We start from the raw sequence: 19874 nt of genomic DNA on the forward strand, positions 1-19874 counted from the left end.
CTAAAGGTTGGGTCCTTCCCACCAATAAGAAGAAGATGAGAATAGGAGTACCAGTCACCAAGGGTTTTGGTGAATTCGTAAAGGTGACACGAGATCCTAGCACTAACGCAACGGAGGTCACTGGATTTTCCATAGCAGTCTTCGATGCAGTGATGGCAGCATTACCATATGCTGTTCCTTATGAGTACAGTCCCTTCCAGACGCCCGATGGCGATCCAGCGGGTGATTACAACGATTTGATATATCAAGTATATCTCCAGGTCAGTTAATCGAACTCTTTACCTTTCCTGGTGCATAGTGGTAACTCTAGGTTTAGCTTCAATTATGATGGAGTTTGTCAAAATAAAAACCAAACCTGCAGCATTCCCGTAATACATAACAGAATGCCCCATTGTTTATTGTGAACAGAAGTATGATGCTGTGGTGGGAGATACTACTATTCTAGCGAACAGGTCCTTGTATGTAGACTTTACACTACCGTACACAGAATCTGGGGTGTCAATGATCGTGCCCATCGTAGATGGAAGAAGAAAAATGCATGGGTTTTCTTGAAGCCACTTACTTGGGACCTTTGGGTGACAAGCTCTTGTTTCTTTGTATTCATTGGCTTTGTGATTTGGGTTCTTGAACATCGAGTAAATAAAGATTTCAGAGGGCCTCGTTCACATCAAGTTGGCACTATCTTCTGGTTTTCATTCTCAACATTGGTGTTTGCTCAGAGTAATTTCTCTTCCACCTCCTTGAATTTTATCCAGCAATTTATCTACTCTTGTAATATTCAAATACTCGTGATACGAGGCATATTGATCACATCTCAAACACAATCGAAACTAACTTCTAGTATGGCCTGCTTGCTTGTTTCCCATTATTACAACGTCTATTAATATATGGACATTCCATACAGTATGCAAGTAAATTTCAGGGTAATTTTATGTTTAAGAAATTATATATATTTGTCTTTATATTGATTTCTGGAGTTGATTTTTCCATGTCACTCTTAAATTTTGTTAACAGAGGAGAGAATTGTCAACAACTTGGCTCGGTTTGTGGTGATCATATGGCTTTTTGTGGTGCTGATTCTTACTCAAAGTTACACAGCCAGCTTGACTTCAATGTTGACAGTTCAACAGCTCAACCCAACCATCACCGATATAAATGAGCTCATAAAGAAAGGGGAGCGTGTAGGTTGCCAACATGCCTCTTTCGTTCATGAATTCTTGATCAAATGGATGAAATTTGATGAGTCCAAGCTAGTAATCTATGAGTCACCAGAAAAACTGGATGAATTATTTTCAAAAGGTGGAATTGCTGCTGCATTTGATGAAATCCCTTACATGAAGATTTTCCTTGCAAAATATTGCTCCAAATACACTGCAGTCGGACCAACGTACAAGTTTGATGGCTTTGGATTTGTAAGTACTCTCATAACACACGTATAAATTTTATACCGAGGTTTCTTATTTTTGATCATTTTTCAGGTGTTTCCAAAGGGTTCACCCCTTGTAGCTGATGTTTCAAGGCAAGTCTTAAACGTGACAGAGGGAGCTAAAATGCTACAATTTGAGAAGGCATGGTTTGGGCAAACAACCAGTTGTCCAGAGCTCACCAACTCAGTTTCTTCAAACAGCATCGGCCTGAATAGCTTTTGGGGCCTATTCCTCATTGCTGGAGTCGCTTCATTTGTAGCTCTCATCACATGCATCACCACATTCCTTTATGAAAATAGAGATGCCTTAATAAACTTGAATTCCCCATCTTCGATATGGAGAAAAATTAAGCCATGGTGACACGCTTTGACGACAAAGATCTTAGGTCCCATACTTTTAGAGAAAGTGATCAACTTCAAGACGAGCGACATCAAAGCCATGGATGCAGCTACGCCAACTTCCCTCCAAGTCCATCGAGCCTTTTGATCCCAACACACAATAATTCTGCTTTCTTCGGAGAACAAGGAACACCTTCTTCTGGACATGCTGATCCAGTCGGTCCAAATCGGCGGATGTCTCCACATATATTGTTTGAATGTGAGCTTGCTAATATAAATCACGAGTAAACACGACCGCCTGTAATTGAATAACTGATCGATCATTTCCTTTTTCCTGTGTTCTTTATGCCGGTGGCACCATTACCCACAACCAAGAATTTAAAAAAGAAAAAAGAAAAAAAAAATCTAGGCTTTCAAACCATCGCAGATATGACGCATAACACTGTTGTAAAATCTATATCAGCCAACGGTTCCTACATTTTTTACAGGACATAGATGACCCATTACTCAGCCATTACTTGCACCAGCTTTTTCTTTTTTTCTCTGTTTTTTTTTTGGAGCGTCAGTACTCTCACATTTATATATATACGTCATCGTAAACTAATTAAATTCCTTGCGCACGAGGGCAGAAGATGATAAGTTGGACTTTCGTACGGTAATTTAAAAAAATTATTCTTAAATTATTATAGTAGAAAAAGTTATTACAAATATATGGTAATTTTTGTCATCTAAGAGAGAGGGTGAACGGATAAATTTTTTTTATAACCAAAATCGTCTTTTCAAAAGACGATTTTATTTCCATTTAAAAAATAAATAAAATTTAAAAGGGAAATTGTCTCTTTATTAAAAAAAATTCCGCAAGGGAAATCGTCTCTTGAAGATACGAGTTCCCAATGAAATTTTTTTTTAATATTAATTTTTTTAAAAAATATTTTTTTCATGGGAACTCGTCTTTGGCATTTTTTTTTTTTAAATACTAATTTTTCACGGGAAGAGACGAGTTCCCTTTGAGGCTTTTTTTATTTTTTATTTTTTATTTTTATTTTAATTTGGGATTTAAAAAAAAATTAATTTTTTTAAAAAATATTTTTTTTCATGGAAACTCGTCTCTTGAAGAGACGAGTTCCCTTTGAGGCTTTGTTTTTTTTAAATATTAATTTTTTTATAAAAAAAATATTATTTTTTTTATAAAAAAATATTATTTTTTTTATAAAAAAATATTAATTTTTTCATGGGAACCTTCTTTTTTTTTTTTAATTTGGGATTTTTTTTTTAAAAAAATGTTATTTTTTTTCAAGAGACGAGTTCCCTTGAGGATTTTTTTTATTTATAATTTGGGATTTTTTAAAAAAAAAATATTAATTTTTTTTCAATGGAACTCGTCTCTGTAAGAGACGAGTTCTCTTGAGGATTTTTTTTTTTTTTTTTTAATTTGGGATTTTTAAAAATTATATATATATATATATTTTTTAATGGGAACTCGTCTCTTGAAGAGATGAGTTCCTTGAGGATTTATTTATTTATAATTTGGGATCTCTTGAGGATATTTTTTTTTTTAATTTGGGATTTTTTTAAAAAAAAATATTAATTTTTTTCATGGGAACTCGTTTCTTCGAGAGACGATTTCCCTTAGGGGTTTTTTTTTTTTAATAATTTGTAATAAATATTAAAAAAAATATTAAGTTTTTTAATTGAAAATCGTCTTTTCAAGAGACGATTTCCCTTTTGAATTTTTATTTATTTTTTAAATGGAAATAAAATCGTCTTTTGAAAAGACGATTTTGGTTTAAAAAAAAAATTATTTGTTCACCCTCTCTCCTAAGTGATAAAAACTACCATATATTTGTAATAACTTCTTCTACTATAATAATTTAAGAATAATTTTTTTAAATTACCATACTATTGTGAAAAGTTCATAATAAGTCCATCACCATGCGAATACTGTACTGCCAACTGCCACCTAACATTAGTGACTATTGGAATTCAACAACATGCTACAGGCGATGAATAGCTCCATGGAGTTCATCAAGAAAACCTCTCTTATGACTTTACTGGGTCAAATGCTAACCCAAAATGTGTGTTTCCATGGAAGAATATTTATAAGGATACATTCTGATCATGATTTCATCCTTATAAATTACGCTTTCTTATTTAATTAATATTTTAAGAGATTCAATCTTTGACCGCCCAACAAGTGTTGGTTGGGTTTTGTATTCACAACTATGCATCTGTGCCTTGTTACAGTGCCTTCGCTTCTAGGCTTCTAATTCTTACTTTTCCAAATTCTAGACCCTATAAATGAACTATATTCTGCATTATTGTGAACCATCAAGTTGACTGCAGAGTAGTCCTGATTCCAGCTGGCTTCTGGTTTCAAAATTCAAAATTCTAAGTCCTATAAATAATCTCTTAGTTTCTCTCCAATATTATGACTACCATAGCTTCCAACGAGTTCAAAGATGAGAAGGCACCCTACCCAACTCCTTGCCTCTCTCTTGTTCTTTCTCTTTCCCACGATTTTCTTCATAGAAAAGGGCATGGCACAGAACACAACAATACCAGTTAAAGTGGGAGTGGTTCTGGACTTGGATACATGGGTTGGGAAGATGGGCTTGAGCTGCATCTCCATGGCCCTTTCAGACTTGTATGCCTCTCATGGTCACTACAAAACCAGGGTGGTTACAAAAATCAGAGACTCCAAAAGAGATGTTGGTGCAGCTGCAGCAGGTACTATCCCTTAAATCTTCTCCTTCAAGAGTTAAACTCAGCAGTCTAAATAATTTCAGAATAATCCGAGAACCTGATTGGAAATTGTTTTTTTAGAATATTTTTTTGTTCTCTAAACAAAAAACATAGAAAACAAAAATTTGTCTAACAACAAAAAATTGTTTTATGTTTTTTATTTTTTATTTTATATTATTTTCACTTGTTTTTAAAGTTGTTGTAAGAAATAATTATACAAATATTAAAAACAAATTAAAAATATTTCAAGTTTTTAAATAAACTTTTGTTTTACAAAAATAAAAGAATAGTTACTAAATATGTTCTAAATATCTACACCATTTAGAAAACCAAACTTTATTATTGTGAAAAAAATAAAAAAATGAAAAATGAAACAATTGATGTTGAGTCAATCCATTTGCGTTTCGAGGAACATCGTTGGACTTATTCTCTTTGAGAATTAATAAACTTAATTGGGAGCTATTTAACTAGCATACCAAAAGATATTTGCTTTGAGTATTCTCTTAGAAAAGCTACAAGAATACTCTATAATGTTGAATTCGTTTTGAAGTTGATGCATTATTTATATTTAATATTTTTAGAATTAGATCAATTATTATAAAATTTAAAAAGTTATGGTTTTATAGTTTAGTGATTGAACTAATGATTAAATTGTGGTTGAACCAATTGCATTATAAATATATAATTTATATATTATTAAAATTAAAAATAATTATAAAGTTTAATATATATATATATATATATATATATATATATATATCTTAAAAATAATAATATATGTTTTTCATATTTGATATTATCAAATTTATATCATAAATAAATATAAATATATTAAATTTTATTAAATGACTGGGTACCTTCCCATCTATGATCAGATTGTCCATGGTTCAAATCCCCAATTCTAAGAATTTAGAATTTTACAACAACTCACTGTCTTTGATTCCACATTCAACAACTCAACATCTCTTATCGGTGTCAATCATAATTACCAAAGTGGAGCCAGGCCTTAATATATATTGAGCTCGGCTTCCACCCCTTCACTATGGGCTTGGCTTTTGCTAACAGGAAAAAAAGGTTGGCCAACCCAAACCAACAATGGCCTGGTTCACTGGGTCAGTGGTCCAGCTGTTGGTTTGTCTGGTTCAAGGTTGGCCCAACGTGTACTCCGGACCAAGATCTGGTCAACGGTTTGATGTCTGATCCAGAAATAAATAAATAAATAAATAAATTTAGAATCTAAAAGATAGTATTACACTTATGATCCAAAAAATTGAAATTTAGAATGTACAAGATAGAACACTTGTGATTTAAGAAAATATCTTGACGATAAATATGAGTAAGAAGTAGTGCAAAAGAGTCTCCATTAATTGTCTCATGTTTATTTGTTTTATTTTTTCAACTAGATAACATATCTTAGTTACCACATGATAGTTAAGGGGTAATAGTCAGTGTTAAAAAACTATAAGGGTACCAGTATTGACATTATTTATGAACATAAGTCGAAAACGATATGAAATTAGTGAGATTAGGCTAGCGGTGATGGTTTGATTTCATATATGTGCTGATTTATAGATTTTAATTTTTTTCAATAAGGCTTTCATTAATAAATTATAATAATTGTATTATAATTTTGGTACATTATTATTATTATTTTTTTTTAAAAGAGAACCTATAATGCAGATAATTTTAAATTTTAAAATAATTTAAATAAATCTTAATTGGGATTAAATGAATAATTGATGTAATTTTTAGGTGAAGTTGATAGACTTCTAACCCAAATGGCCCTATTTCATTAAATGAATAGCAGGTTGTATCTGGTTGAGCATACAATAAATGGGTCGTCTTCCTCTCAAATTATAGTATCACATCATATTTTATTATTATATTTAAAAAAAAAAAAATCTGATAGACAAGGTTTTGTACGCTGTTTGATTGCTGACAGTAGAGTAGAAATTAAAATAAAATTAAAGAGAGAGAGAGAGAGAAGTCAGAATCTTTAAATTTATTAATTCATTTAAATGCTGGTTTATCTTTTGAACCTGCGTGCTCCTGAACTCAGCTGTAGACCTCTTACAAAATGAAGAAGTGGAAGCCATAATAGGGCCCGGATCATCGACGCAGGCCAACTTCATGATCAGTCTTGGAAGCAAAGCTCGGGTGCCCATCATTTCCTTTTCTGCAACAAGTCCCTCTCTTTCTTCGCTTCAGAGTCAATATTTTATCCGAGCTACCCTAAATGACTCAGCTCAAGTACCAGCAATAAGGGCAATAGTCCGGGCCTTTGGGTGGAGAGAAGTTGTGCTTATTTACGTGGACAATGTGTATGGCGATGGAATTATACCTTATATGACTGATGCCTTGCAAGGGATCGATGTCCGTGTCACTTACCGTAGTGTAATTTCTCCATCAGCCACTGATGATCAAATTGGTGAAGAGCTTTACAAGCTGATGACAATGCAAACTAGAGTTTTCATTGTACACATGTGTACACCTCTGGGGGTCTTACCTTTTTACCAAAGCAGATGAGATTGGAATGATGGAAGAGGGCCATGTTTGGATACTAACTGATGGGCTAACCGACCTCTTGAGTACTTTGGATCCCTCAGTCATTGACTCAATGCAGGGGGTGTTGGGCGTAAAGCCTCATGTTCCAAGAACAGAAGAGCTCGAAAATTTCAGAGTCCGATGGAAAAGGAAGTTCCGGCAAGATCATCCAAAAGATGAGACCTCTGAACTGAACATTTTTGGATTATGGGCTTATGACGCTGCTTCTGCACTAGCCACGGGGCAACATACTTCAGCTTCCAAAAGACTAATATTTCCAGCAATTCGATGGTTCTTGACACCATTAGAGTCTCTCAAATTGGTACAAATCTTCTCCAGTCACTGTTAAGTACCAAATTGAAAGGTCTCAGTGGATATTTTCAAATATTTGATGGGCAACTTCACTCGACAGCCTTTGAGATAGTTAATGTAATTGGGAAAGGGGAAAGAGGGGTAGGATTTTGGACTCCGAAAAATGGAATTATAAGAAGACTGAATTTCACACACACAAATTCAAAGACATATTCCACTTCTAAAGACAACCTAGGAACAATTGTATGGCCTGGAGAACCTACTTATGTCCCTAAAGGTTGGGTGCTTCCAGTAAATGAGAAGAAGTTGAGAATAGGAGTTCCAGTGAAGAATGGTTTTAGTGAATTTGTAAATGTGACATGGGATCCCAAAACTAATGCCACAAAGGAGGTCACTGGGTACTGCATAGATGTATTTAATGCCGTGATGGATTCACTACCATATGCTGTTCCTTACGAGTACATTCCCTTTGGAACCCCAGACGGCAAGCCTGCCGGCAACTACAACGATTTGTTATATCAAGTGTTTCTAAAGGTCAGTCATACTCTTTACCCTTCCTAGTATCTTCATTTTGTTTTTATTGGATACACAAAAGAGCACCACCATTATCAACCTATTCAATGAAATATACAAGAAGATTTCTAATTCCTCTGTTTTTTTTACAAAGAAGTATGATGCCGTGGTGGGAGATACTACAATTGTAGCGAACAGGTCCAATATGTAGATTTTACACTACCTACACTGAATCTGGCGTATCAATGATCGTGCCCATCAAAGACAACAAAAGCAAAAGCGCATGGATTTTCTTGAAGCCATTGACTTGGGATCTCTGGGTGACTAGTGCGTGTTTCTTTGTTTTCATTGGCTTTGTAATTTGGGTTCTTGAACATCGAATAAATGAAGATTTCAGGGGCCCGCATTCACATCAAGCAGGCACCATCTTCTGGTTCTCCTTCTCAACTATGGTGTTTGCACAGAGTAAGTTCTCTTCCCACAAATTAACTTCATTTGCTGAAATGATGTTGATTTTCTGGTTCTATGTTTGTAGAGGAGAGAATTGTGAGCAACTTGGCGCGGTTTGTGATGATCATATGGTTCTTTGTGTTGCTCATTCTTACTCAAAGTTACACCGCCAGCTTGACCTCGATGTTAACCGTCCAACAGCTCCAGCCAACCGTTACAGACATAAAAGAGCTAAGAGCGAAAGGTGAGTATGTAGGTTACCAACAAGGCTCTTTCGTTCTCGGATTCTTGAAAAGGATGAACTTTGACGAATCCAAGTTTAGGATCTATAATTCTCCAGAAGAATTAGCTGAACTACTCTCGAAAGGGAGTGCAAATGGAGGTATTGCTGCTGCCTTTGACGAGATACCTTACATGAAGCTGTTCATTGCGCAGCATTGCTCGAAATATACCATGGTTAAACCAACATACAAATTTGATGGGTTCGGATTTGTAAGTGCTCTCTCCTCTCACAAACAAACACTCATTCCCAATATATATGTATCATGTGTGAGTTTTTTTTTTTTTTTTTTTTTTTCTTTCTGAATTTCAGGCCTTCCCAAGAGGTTCTCCTCTCGTACAGGATGTTTCAAGGGCAGTCTTAATTGTGACTGAGGGAAATGAAATGGTAAGATTGAGAAAAAGTGGTTTAGGGAAAAAACTAGTTGTTCAGATGATAATGGAAACTCACTTTCTTCTAACAATATCAGCCTTGATAGCTTTTGGGGCCTTTTCCTCATTGCTGGAGTCACTTCATCTTTAGCTCTGATCATAGGTATTGCCATGTTCCTGCATAAACATAGAGTTGTGGTAATGGGCGAAGATTCGGCATCGACAAAGATTAAGACCTTGATGACACTTTTTGATCAAAAAGACCTCAGTTCTCATACTTTCAGAATACCTGACCAGCCATACAGCGGTAGCAATGAGCCTATAGCGGCAGTTGGAGCCTCTCCCTCAGTGACTAACTGCTCGCCAAGGCCATCAACCTTTTCCAACGAAACCAATAATGATATTCCCCTCTCCGGAGAACAAGGAACCTCTTCTTCAGAGCACGGTGGTTGGAGCTGAATCACAACTGGTGGGCAATCATCGCCAGAGATAGTAGCTGCTAATTTAAATCAAGAGAGAACAAATATACCTGAAACATCACATTAGAATAATCGAACTTCATTGCAGTAGCATTATCATTATATTTCATAGCATGATAGAATTGTAATCTTGCTGATTGTTGACAGGCTGAATTTAACTCCTGTACTCCACATTTTCTAACTGTCAAATTGGTTGTTATCTGCTTGTGTAAATAGTTTATGATCAAGGAGGAAACATTACATAAATTAATATACTTATTTTGGAAGTTCATTTGGTTATACTGTCAATAGTACTGTTAAACAGATCACTCCTTTTATTGTCTATAATTTTCCTTTTCAATGAAGATGAGAATATGTAAATAGAATAGTTCTTTTGGGCTTCAACAGATTTTAAGAACTGGGTTTTTTTTTTTTTAATTGAAATATATGTTTTGTAAAGGTTAGACTCAAAACAGTTTTTTAATAATTTATTTTAAAAACAAGTCATTTTGTCATAATAAATTTAAATATCATTTTATATTTTTTTATAGAACATTGTGAAAAACCGAAGTCCAAATTATTGAAAACATATTAAGTAATAAGTAGCTAAAATAAATAAAGAAATAAAATATAAATTAAAATTCACAAATAAGATTGATTAAAGCTAAAGTTTGGCCTTGCTCAGTGCTTAAAATTTAGTGGCATTCATCTCTCAAGATGCAACAATATAAGAAATGATAAATAATGTTTATATTTTCTATAAAAGCCTGGATCGATGCTTTCAAAATATACACTTATCACTCATACATGACTTGGAATGGATTAGCCCACTTAGGAATGACCTGGAATGGACCACCCCACTTGGAGATGACTTGAAAAAGAATGAGAAATTGATGTTGTTGGAATAAATGAAATGTCGTGGAGGGGTCTCTTTTTGTAGAGGGAGATTTGTCCCTAGAAGAGATGCTTCCACCAAAGGGTCACAAGGGTCACACCTATCTAAAAAAGACGTCTCATATCTGTTTTAGACAATCTGAATCTTAAATGGAAAAATTTTTGGACAAAAAAAAAAAGAAAAAGAAAACACTTTATGCCATTGGCCTTTTCTAGTTACGTCCAAAAGCATATGAGCCAAGGTGAGGCCCAAGTCCACTCCCATCTAGTTAAACCTAAGAATCTATGAGCCTAGGTTCAAGCCTACACTACAAGGAAAAAGATATATGGTGATATTTCTAACGAGTCACCATAAACATAGGATAACACTACAACATAGCGTCACTTTATCCACTAACACCATAGAGAGTACTAATTGGTGATGTATTGGGAAGCGACACCAAAACAGACAAATGGTGACGCATTCAGAAGTGACACCATATATTTTTAGTGATGCTTAATTTGATATAGAGTTGTGTGAGATATATAAGGTGTCATAGTAAATGCATCATCTTTGAGTTATGATGTCATGTTAAATGCATCACCTTTGAGTTATGGTGTCACATCATTGTAAATGATTATAGAAGATATGGTTGTTTTTTGTTGATTAGCCTATAGAATTTTGTAATGCTTATTAATAAATAAGATCAACATGTGTAAATTTTGTCCATAAATATAATAATCATATTACATTTAGCTTATATTTTTATAATGCTTATGGATTAACTTGTAATATATTGCATCATCCACCAATGTTTGTATATCAAATGTTCACAAAACAATAGTACATAAAACACATCAAACCCACCAAAACTAAAAAAGAAAAGTAAATCTACATTAAAACATGATTTAGAAATGTTAAGCATCCCAACATTCATGTATACCTGCATTTCATATGCATAAAAACAGATAACCATAAAATGACATGAGTTGCATCCAAAAACCAAAATTCTCAATTCCAAATAAAGTAACATTTATGTCGTATAATGTATGACATAAGAGTCACATCTAAAAACCCAAATCTTGTTGCCTCTTTCTCCTTTCTTTTTATTCTTCATACTGTCCTCCCAAGAGCTAAAACAAGAGAACCTTAGTAAGCTTCCACTTACCCTCTCCAAGGTGACAATGGTAGCCCTCATCATCAAGCTTCCCAATAGAGATCAAACTAAAGCGCATTTCAAGAACATGTCTAACATCTTTTAGAACCAATTTGCACCCAATGCTAGTTTCTAGCTCTACATCTCCCATGCCAACAATTTCACATTTTACTTCATTACCCATCCTAACCCAACCAAAACTACCACTGGTGTAGGAAGAGAAGAAATCTCTACGTGCAATGATATGAAACGACGTTGTTGTATCAACCACCCAAGTGGAATCCTGGCATGCAAGGTTTACACACGCATCATCACAAACAATGATCGTATCACCATCAGATGCAACTGCTACAATGTCTTTGTCCTCTTTATGTTCTTCACTTTTTCCTTTAAACTATTCTCTTCTGAATTTTCTGCACTCTCTCTTAATGTGCCCTAACTTGTTACAATAAAAACACTTTATCTCTTTTCGGGACTTTTACTTTCCCTTTGACTTGTCACGGTTATAATCACTGGAAGGTTTTCTGCTATTACTTCTCCTCCACCTCTCTATAACAAGTGTTTCTGTATTAGAGGAAATACCTAACTCTTTTCTTCTTGCCTCTTCATTACACATGTTATCTTTTACCATGTTGATAGTTATCACACCATTTGAGGCTAAATTACTCAGGGATACCACCAAAGTTTCCCAATTGTTTGGTAAAGAACTTAACAAAAGTAAAGCATGTACCTCATCATCTAGCTCAAGCTTCATGGTAGACAACTCATTCAACAATCCCTGAAAATTATTGAGATGCTTTGCAACACTATTACCATCCTTGTACTTTAAATTCACAAGTCTTCTTATCATAAAGGCTTTGTTCTGTGCAGTCTTTCTCTCATAAAGACTCTCTAATTTCTGCCAAAGGCTATATGCATCAACTTCCTTGGCTACATGATGGAAGACACTCTGATCAACTCACTGCCTAATATGTCCAACGGTTTTCCTATTTAATTTCTTCCACTCATCCTCAGTTGTAGTAACGACTTATAACCCCTACATTCAATGAGCTCAAACAACTCTTTGCAATATAGAATATCCTCCATCCTAATCTTCCAAATTGAATAATTGGAAGTTGTGAGTTTAATCATTCCACTACCAGTCTCATCCATTTAATTAACACAAGATATCCCACTGCTAATCAACTTGGCTCTGATACCACTTGTTAAGGTGAATTCAGAATATTCCAACAAACACTAGGATTTTTCTACCATTTCTTTGTGGAAAATTCAATAGGTAATAGCAACTACAATCAATAAATAAATAAACTCATGCAACGGAAAAATAAATCAGATACTAGAATTTTTACGTGGAAAACCCCCCAATGCGAAGGGAAAAACCACGGGACCTAGTCCAGTTCAAACTTCCACTATCAACAATAATGGGTTACACTTGTCTTCTCTAGAATAATCTCTAGAGGCTACCAAAATACATCAAGAGCACATATATCCTTGGATTATATAATCTCTCTTGGCAAAAAAAAAAAAAAAAAAATTGGAGAAACAATACCCAAAAACACGTTGTTACTATTCACATGCAGTAACACCAGTTCCCAAGCTAAAAATTTGATCTCCACCATTCAGATTGTAGCTACTCGAGTTTCGAACCTCTCCTCCAAATTTCAACTCGATCGGACCACAAATGAAGCAGGATCAGCTCTTTGATGAAATTTGGGCAATGAGATGTGTTTTTCCTTTCTCTCTTCTTTTCTCTCTGTTTTTCCTTTCGTTCTTGTATGTAGACTTTACCTTACATAGAATCTGAGGTGTCAATGATCATGCCCATTATAGATAGAAGAAGAAAAAATGCATGGGTTTTCTTGAAGCCACTTACTTGGGACCTTTGGGTGACAAGCGTTTGTTTCTTTGTATTCATTGGCTTTGTGATTTTGATTCTTGAACATCGAGTAAATAAGGATTTTAGGGGGCCTCGTTCGCATCAAGTTGGCACTATCTTCTTGTTTTCATTCTCAACATTGGTGTTTGCTCAGAGTAATTTCTCTTCCACTTCCTTGAATTTTATCTAGCAATTTATCTACTCATGTAATATTCAAATATAAAGCATATCGAGCACATCTCAAACACAATAGAAACTAATTTCTAGTATGGCCTGCTTGCTTGTTTCCCATGATTGTAACCTCTATTAATATATGGACATCCCATATAATATGCAAGTAATTTCAAGATAATTTTAACGTTTCAAAAATTATTTGTATTTGACTTTATATTGATTTTCTGGAGTTTATTTTCTCTCATTCTTAAATTATGTTAACAGAGGGGGGAATTGTGAGTAACTTGGCTCGGTTCATGGTGATAATATGGTTTTTTTGTGGTGATGATTCTTACTCAAAGTTACACAGCTAGCTTGACTTTAATGTTAACAGTTCAACAACTCAACCCAACTATCACTGATATAAACGAGCTGTTAAAGAAAGGGGAGCATGTTGGTTACCAAAAGGGGCTCTTTTGTTCGTGAATTCTTGACAGAATGGATGAATTAATTGATGAGTCCAAGCTTGTGATCTATGAGTCTTCAGAAGAACTGGATGAATTGTTTTCAAACAACAGTTTAAAAGGTGGAATTGCTACCGCATTTGATGAAATCCCTTATATAAAACTTTTCCTTGCAAAATATTGTTCCAAATACACTGTAGTTGGACCAACATACAAGTTTGATGGGTTTGGATTTGTAAGTACTCTCTCATAACACACATACTTGTATAAATTTTATACCGAGGTTTCTTATTTTTGATCATTTTTCAGGTGTTTCCAAAGGGTTCACCCCTTGTAGCTGATGTTTCAAGGGAAGTCTTAAACGTGACAGAGGGAACTAAAATGCTACAACTTGAGAAGGCATGGTTTGGGAAAACACCCAATTGTCCAGAGCTCATCAGCTTAGTTTCTTCAAACAACATCAGCCTTAATAGCTTTTGGGACCTATTCCTCGTTGCTGGAGTCGCTTCATTCGTAGCTCTCATTACATGCATCACCACATTCCTTTATGAAAATAAAGACACTTTAATAAACTTGAATCCCCCATCTTCCATATGGAGAAAAATTAAAGCCATGGCAACACGCTTTGATGACAAAGATCTCAGATCCCATACCTTCAGAAAAAGTGATAAACTTCCAGACAAAGGGCATCAAGGCCATGTATGCAGTTACAACCTTGCCAACTACACCAACTTCCCTCTAAGTCCACCAAGCCTTTTGATCCCAACACACAACAATTTTGCTTTCTTCAAAGAACAAGGAACACCTTTGTCTGGACATTGTGATCCAATCAATCCAAATCGACCGATGTCTCAACATATATTATTTGAATATGAATTTGCTAATATAAATCAGGAGCAAACAATACCGCTTAAAATTGAATAATTGATCAATTTGTTTTTCTTGTTTACTTTATGTTGACAGCACCTGTAATAACTGGGTATTTTAGGCCATGTTATAATTTCTAGTTTGAAAAGTCTTCTACTGAATGGTGGTTGAAAAGTAAAAATAATAATAATAATAATTGGAGAACACGTGTCAATTTTGGATTGGTAGAATTTGAAATATTTAATTAGTTAATTAAGCAAGTTGAATTTTTGTACCACGTTAGCTTTATGGTAGAAAATTTCTTAGGGTCGTAGAAATTGAAAATTTTCAAAAAAAAAAAAAGCGAAAATGAAAAATGAAAAATAAATTAATTAAAATTAACTAGAACTAATTAATAAAAAAATTAAATTAAATTGCTTAATAATAAATTTAAGAAAATTTAAATTTTTGGGATGGTGTTTAATAATTTATTTTGTGTGTTGTTTTAAAAAAATGAAAATGAAATGGAATGAAAAATTAATTAAGAAAAGAAAGTAAAATGAATTGAAAAAGAAAAACAAAAGAAATCAAATAGTATTAAGGCTTTTTTATTGGTGTTGGGTTGTGGGCCACTTAGTGGTTGTGGGGTTTAAAAGCAAAATGAATAAGAAATGAAAAAGAAAAAGGAGAGTAAAAAAAAGGAAGTGGAGTGGCAGAGGCTCTTGGGTGCAGGGGAGAGCAACAACGCCATCCACCTTTGGCCAACCGTTTTGACAGCCAAAGGAGCTTATTTTGGCATTAAATTTTGAGGGAAAGTTTTACTCGATGCGAGGAATATTTCTACGGTGGCTGATTTCATTTTCAACAGTCAGATTGTTAGATCCGTGGTAGGAAATCTTAATCCTAAAACTTTTATTTGATGCACTTTTCTTTAAAAAAATAAATTATAAATCTCGTTGTTGGAAGGTAAATAAGTAATATTTATGATGTGTGAAAGTTTTTTGGGTGATTTAGGAATTTTCCTTGGGATTTTTGTGTGATAATAGAAGTGTTTAATTATAGAAAATAATTATATTTGATTATTGGAATTATTGGTGTTATGGAAAAATTATGAAATTTTGGTATAAATTATGTTTAATTGAGGTTTAAATTATTCGAAATTTATTTGGTTGTTCTTGGTAATTTTATTGTGGAGAAAATAATTATATTTGACTATTGGAATTATTGGGGTTGTTGGAAAATTTTGGAATTTTGGTATAATTGTAATTTCAATGAGATTTGGACTAGTTGGAATTTTATTTGATATTTGTGATATTTGTGAATGAGTATAATTAATATCATTGCATTTCATTTGCATCATGGTTGTGTGAATGAAAAATAAAAATTGTGAAAAGTGCATGAAATTGAAAAAGAAAGAAAATACAATAGTAATGAAAAATAAAGGCCTGTGTGAGGCGAATTAAGAAGGGAGTAAGATCCCTAGGGTGAAAAACCCAAAAATCTATCCCGAAAAGACTCCGAATTAGGAGTGTATTTGGGTACAGTACACTGAAAGCCTGAAAATGACAGTGCATTGTATGACTGTGTGTCACATAGCCACATGCATTTTTATTTAAGTGTTGAAAATTGTTGAATTGTTATAATTATAGAAATTAAAATATGTGGGTTGATCAATTATGATGGAATGTTTCTTTTGTGTTCACTTGAAACTTAGTAATCTCAATTAACCCCTTAGGTGTAAGGCACCCTATTGAGCAATGTGGAATGCTCACCTTTCCTTCTTATATCTTTTTAGATGCAGATGTAACTCTTGAGGATCCACAAATAAGGCAGGAAGGGCTTTAGGATGCCTCAGGAGATTTTGGAGCCGCCTAATGGATTATAGTGTATTTGTTATGTTGGTTTATTTTGGAACTTGTATTAGCAAACTTTGAAGTTATATATTTGTAATGAGACTTTATTCTGATTAATTTGCTCAACTATGAACTATTATTTATAGACTTTAATGATCATTATTATATCTTGTTGCTCTTGAGTAGTGGTTGGTATATTGATAAATTGGATTGTAAGTTCGAGAGAGTTATAGTGTGATTTATGTGTAGAAAAAAAAAATTCAGAGAGTTTTGGTTGATTGCCAGCATAAATTAGGAGGAACCCTTAGGGTCAAACCTTTTACCTAGGGTCATGGACGAAATTTTGGGTTGCCCAAAATTTTGGGTCATGACAACACCATTGCCCACAACCATGGATTTCAAAATATAAAAAAAAAAATGTATTTGTACTATAGCTATAAGCATTTCAATTAACACAATGATGTACATTCAATTTAAGACAGTATAAATATAAGAAGATCAAGGAAGAATGGTTGAGCAAAGATGATGAGTATTCATGTTGAGGCAAGGGAAGATAAGTTGCTTCATAAATAAGCATTTGGTCAAGTATGTGATGTAGGATTCCAAGAAAGGTTTGTTACCTTTTAGGCATGAAATTCTTCTTTCTCAGGATTAGTATTCTAAGACATCTAAGAAGAAAGAGCACATGAAAGCAGTACCTAATACCTCCATAGTGGGTAGCCTTATGAATGCAATGCTATATACTGGGCTAGATATTTGCTTTGTAGTGGGTATGGTAAGTAGATATCAGTCTAATCCAGGTCCAAAACATTGAACAAAATTGTCAATCATATACTTAAGTATCTTAGGAGAACGGGGGATTATATGCTTATATTCCAAAGTGACGAGTTAGTACCCAAAGGATATACAAATTCAAACTTTCAGTTTGATAAGGATTCTCATCGGTCTACATCCAGTTTTGTTTTTACTTTTGGTAGTGCGATTGTTAGTTGAAGGAGTGTGAAACAATCTTGCATTATTGACTCCACTATAGAAGTTGAGTACATTGCAATTTCTAAAACAGCAAAGGAAGTCGTTTAGCTTAGGAAGTTCCTTATGGAACTAGGGGTCATTCCTTTGGTTATATAACTCATGATACTTTTTTATGACAATAATGGGGCTATAACACAGTCTAAAGAACTAAGAAACCACTAGAAAACACATAAAGAGAAAATACGAGTTGATTCATGAGATAGTTCAAAAGGGTGATATATTGGTTGAGAAGATACCTTCTGCAAATTACTTAGCATATCCCTTCACCTTGCAATTCGACAAGACACAAGAGGTCTATGCATAGTATCTTGCTAGAAAGTTGGAAACTTTGGAGAAAAACAACCACTTAAAGTGTAAAGAACAACTCTTGGATTCTAGGAATCTACAGGAATGCTTGAGCGATTGGATTAGTGATTGAGCATCTTGACCAATTGAGCAATACTGGACTTAAGCATTGGAAACTGCATCCAATAGCTCAACTAATAGAATGGTGCATCCAACGGCTCAACTAATCGAGCTATGTATCTAGCATGCCAAAAGCTGCATCCAACACCCTTGGAAAATTTTTGGTGCTCGAGTGTTCATGACGATTGATGTTGTAAGGAACCCCATAACTCTCCATTCCCTATCCAAGATTAAGTTATGTGCATGAAAATTTTTGGTGCATGAAAATCTTCCTAAGGCTTTCTAAATCCTATTCACAACGGAAAAATAACATTTAAAAAAAAAAACTAAATAGGATTTAGAATGTGCAACAGAAAATGATAACTAAGATTTGGATATTTCCAAATTTGTCAAAAATAAACTTGAATCCAAAGGTTTCTAAATATTAAAATTTAATTTAGATTTTGAAAATTTAATTAAAATATATTTTTTTAAGTGATTGATTTAATTTTTATATTTAAATAGTTAAATGTAAAATGTTTCTACATTTTTGCTATCAAAAACTTTTATTTTGTTAGGTGTGGCTAAATGGGAAAAATCATTTTATTATGTAAAATAAGTCACCAAATTTAGATTTGTCTTAGATAAATATAATGCAAAAAATGCTACTTATATTTACTTGTTCCATAATTTATTTTTTTCCATATTGTTATTCCATAGTTTATTTTTTCTCATATTGTTACGGAACAAATTAGTGAATGCCATTAACTTTTTTGTATTAATAATGTAAGTTATTAAATTGCAAAATATTATAAGAACATACTTGCCCCAAGAAATATAATAATTAAAATTTATTTTTTTTACAATAATATAAACTTTGGGCCCAAAAATTATAAATAACCAGTTTACTAGAAAGATATATATATATCCTACATAAAAGTGATTTTGATTTTTTTAAAAAAAAATTATTTACTACAAATGTATGTGACTGTTAAATGCCATCTATTTGCTATGAACAACAACTCATCACTGAAAAATTGTTTTCCTATGAAATAAAATGTTATTGCAAAAAGCCATTTCCTACTATAAAAATATCTTCTTAGCTTAAAGCGTTACGGAAAATGGAGAAATTTGTTCTAATGAATTTTCGAAAAGCTTGCTGGGTCAGTTTAATCCAAGATCGGATTGAAAAGGATGATCGATTTTTTTACAGGACATAGGTGACTGCCTTAAATTCCGTCAAATTCACGAATTTTATTGCTGCCTAACACAACAGGTCAACTTCCTGTGTCTTATCTGCATCCAAAAAAAATCAATATCTTTAAAGATTATCCTTACACTATGCGGTTGATGCTTGCCCACACACTGGATCTTCGCCAATGGAAGGAATGTAAGGATAGAATTCATCTTCATGGTTGTTCCTTAGTGCAAATAATCCATCAATTCTGAATGATGTAATTTTTTGTGAGAATAAATATTTTTTATTTTTAAAATTATCATTTTCATTCGTAGGGTAGCCATATATCATCATCAACCTATTCTATTAGGGTTTCTTCATATAAATATACCTTATCATGTTAAAACAAACACACACCTTAAATTGTTATTATCATTATTCTTCCGTATATTAATAATGTGCTGACCACATCCTTGAAAATTTTGAAGAGTTCACTAAGGGCTATGAGGTATAGTATCGTGGATGTGAAGACGATGTAGGTGTTGATCATTGCAAGATGATTGGGAGAAGCATCTAATCTAGGTAAATCTCTGTACTTATTCTTTTAGATTTAATGGATTTGTT

The 19874-nt window shown here is 33.6% G+C and overlaps 2 pseudogenes; both read left to right on the plus strand.

Annotated features, from left to right (window-relative positions):
* LOC117912392 overlaps positions 1-2098 on the plus strand; it is an 11089-nt pseudogene extending 8991 nt beyond the window's left edge.
* A 2204-nt stretch (positions 2099-4302) lies between these two features.
* On the plus strand, positions 4303-9620 carry LOC117912274 (annotated as a pseudogene).
* Positions 9621-19874: the final 10254 nt, after the last annotated feature.

This window comes from Vitis riparia, chromosome 4, assembly GCF_004353265.1.
Source record: "Vitis riparia cultivar Riparia Gloire de Montpellier isolate 1030 chromosome 4, EGFV_Vit.rip_1.0, whole genome shotgun sequence".
Taxonomy (NCBI): Eukaryota; Viridiplantae; Streptophyta; class Magnoliopsida; order Vitales; family Vitaceae; genus Vitis; species Vitis riparia.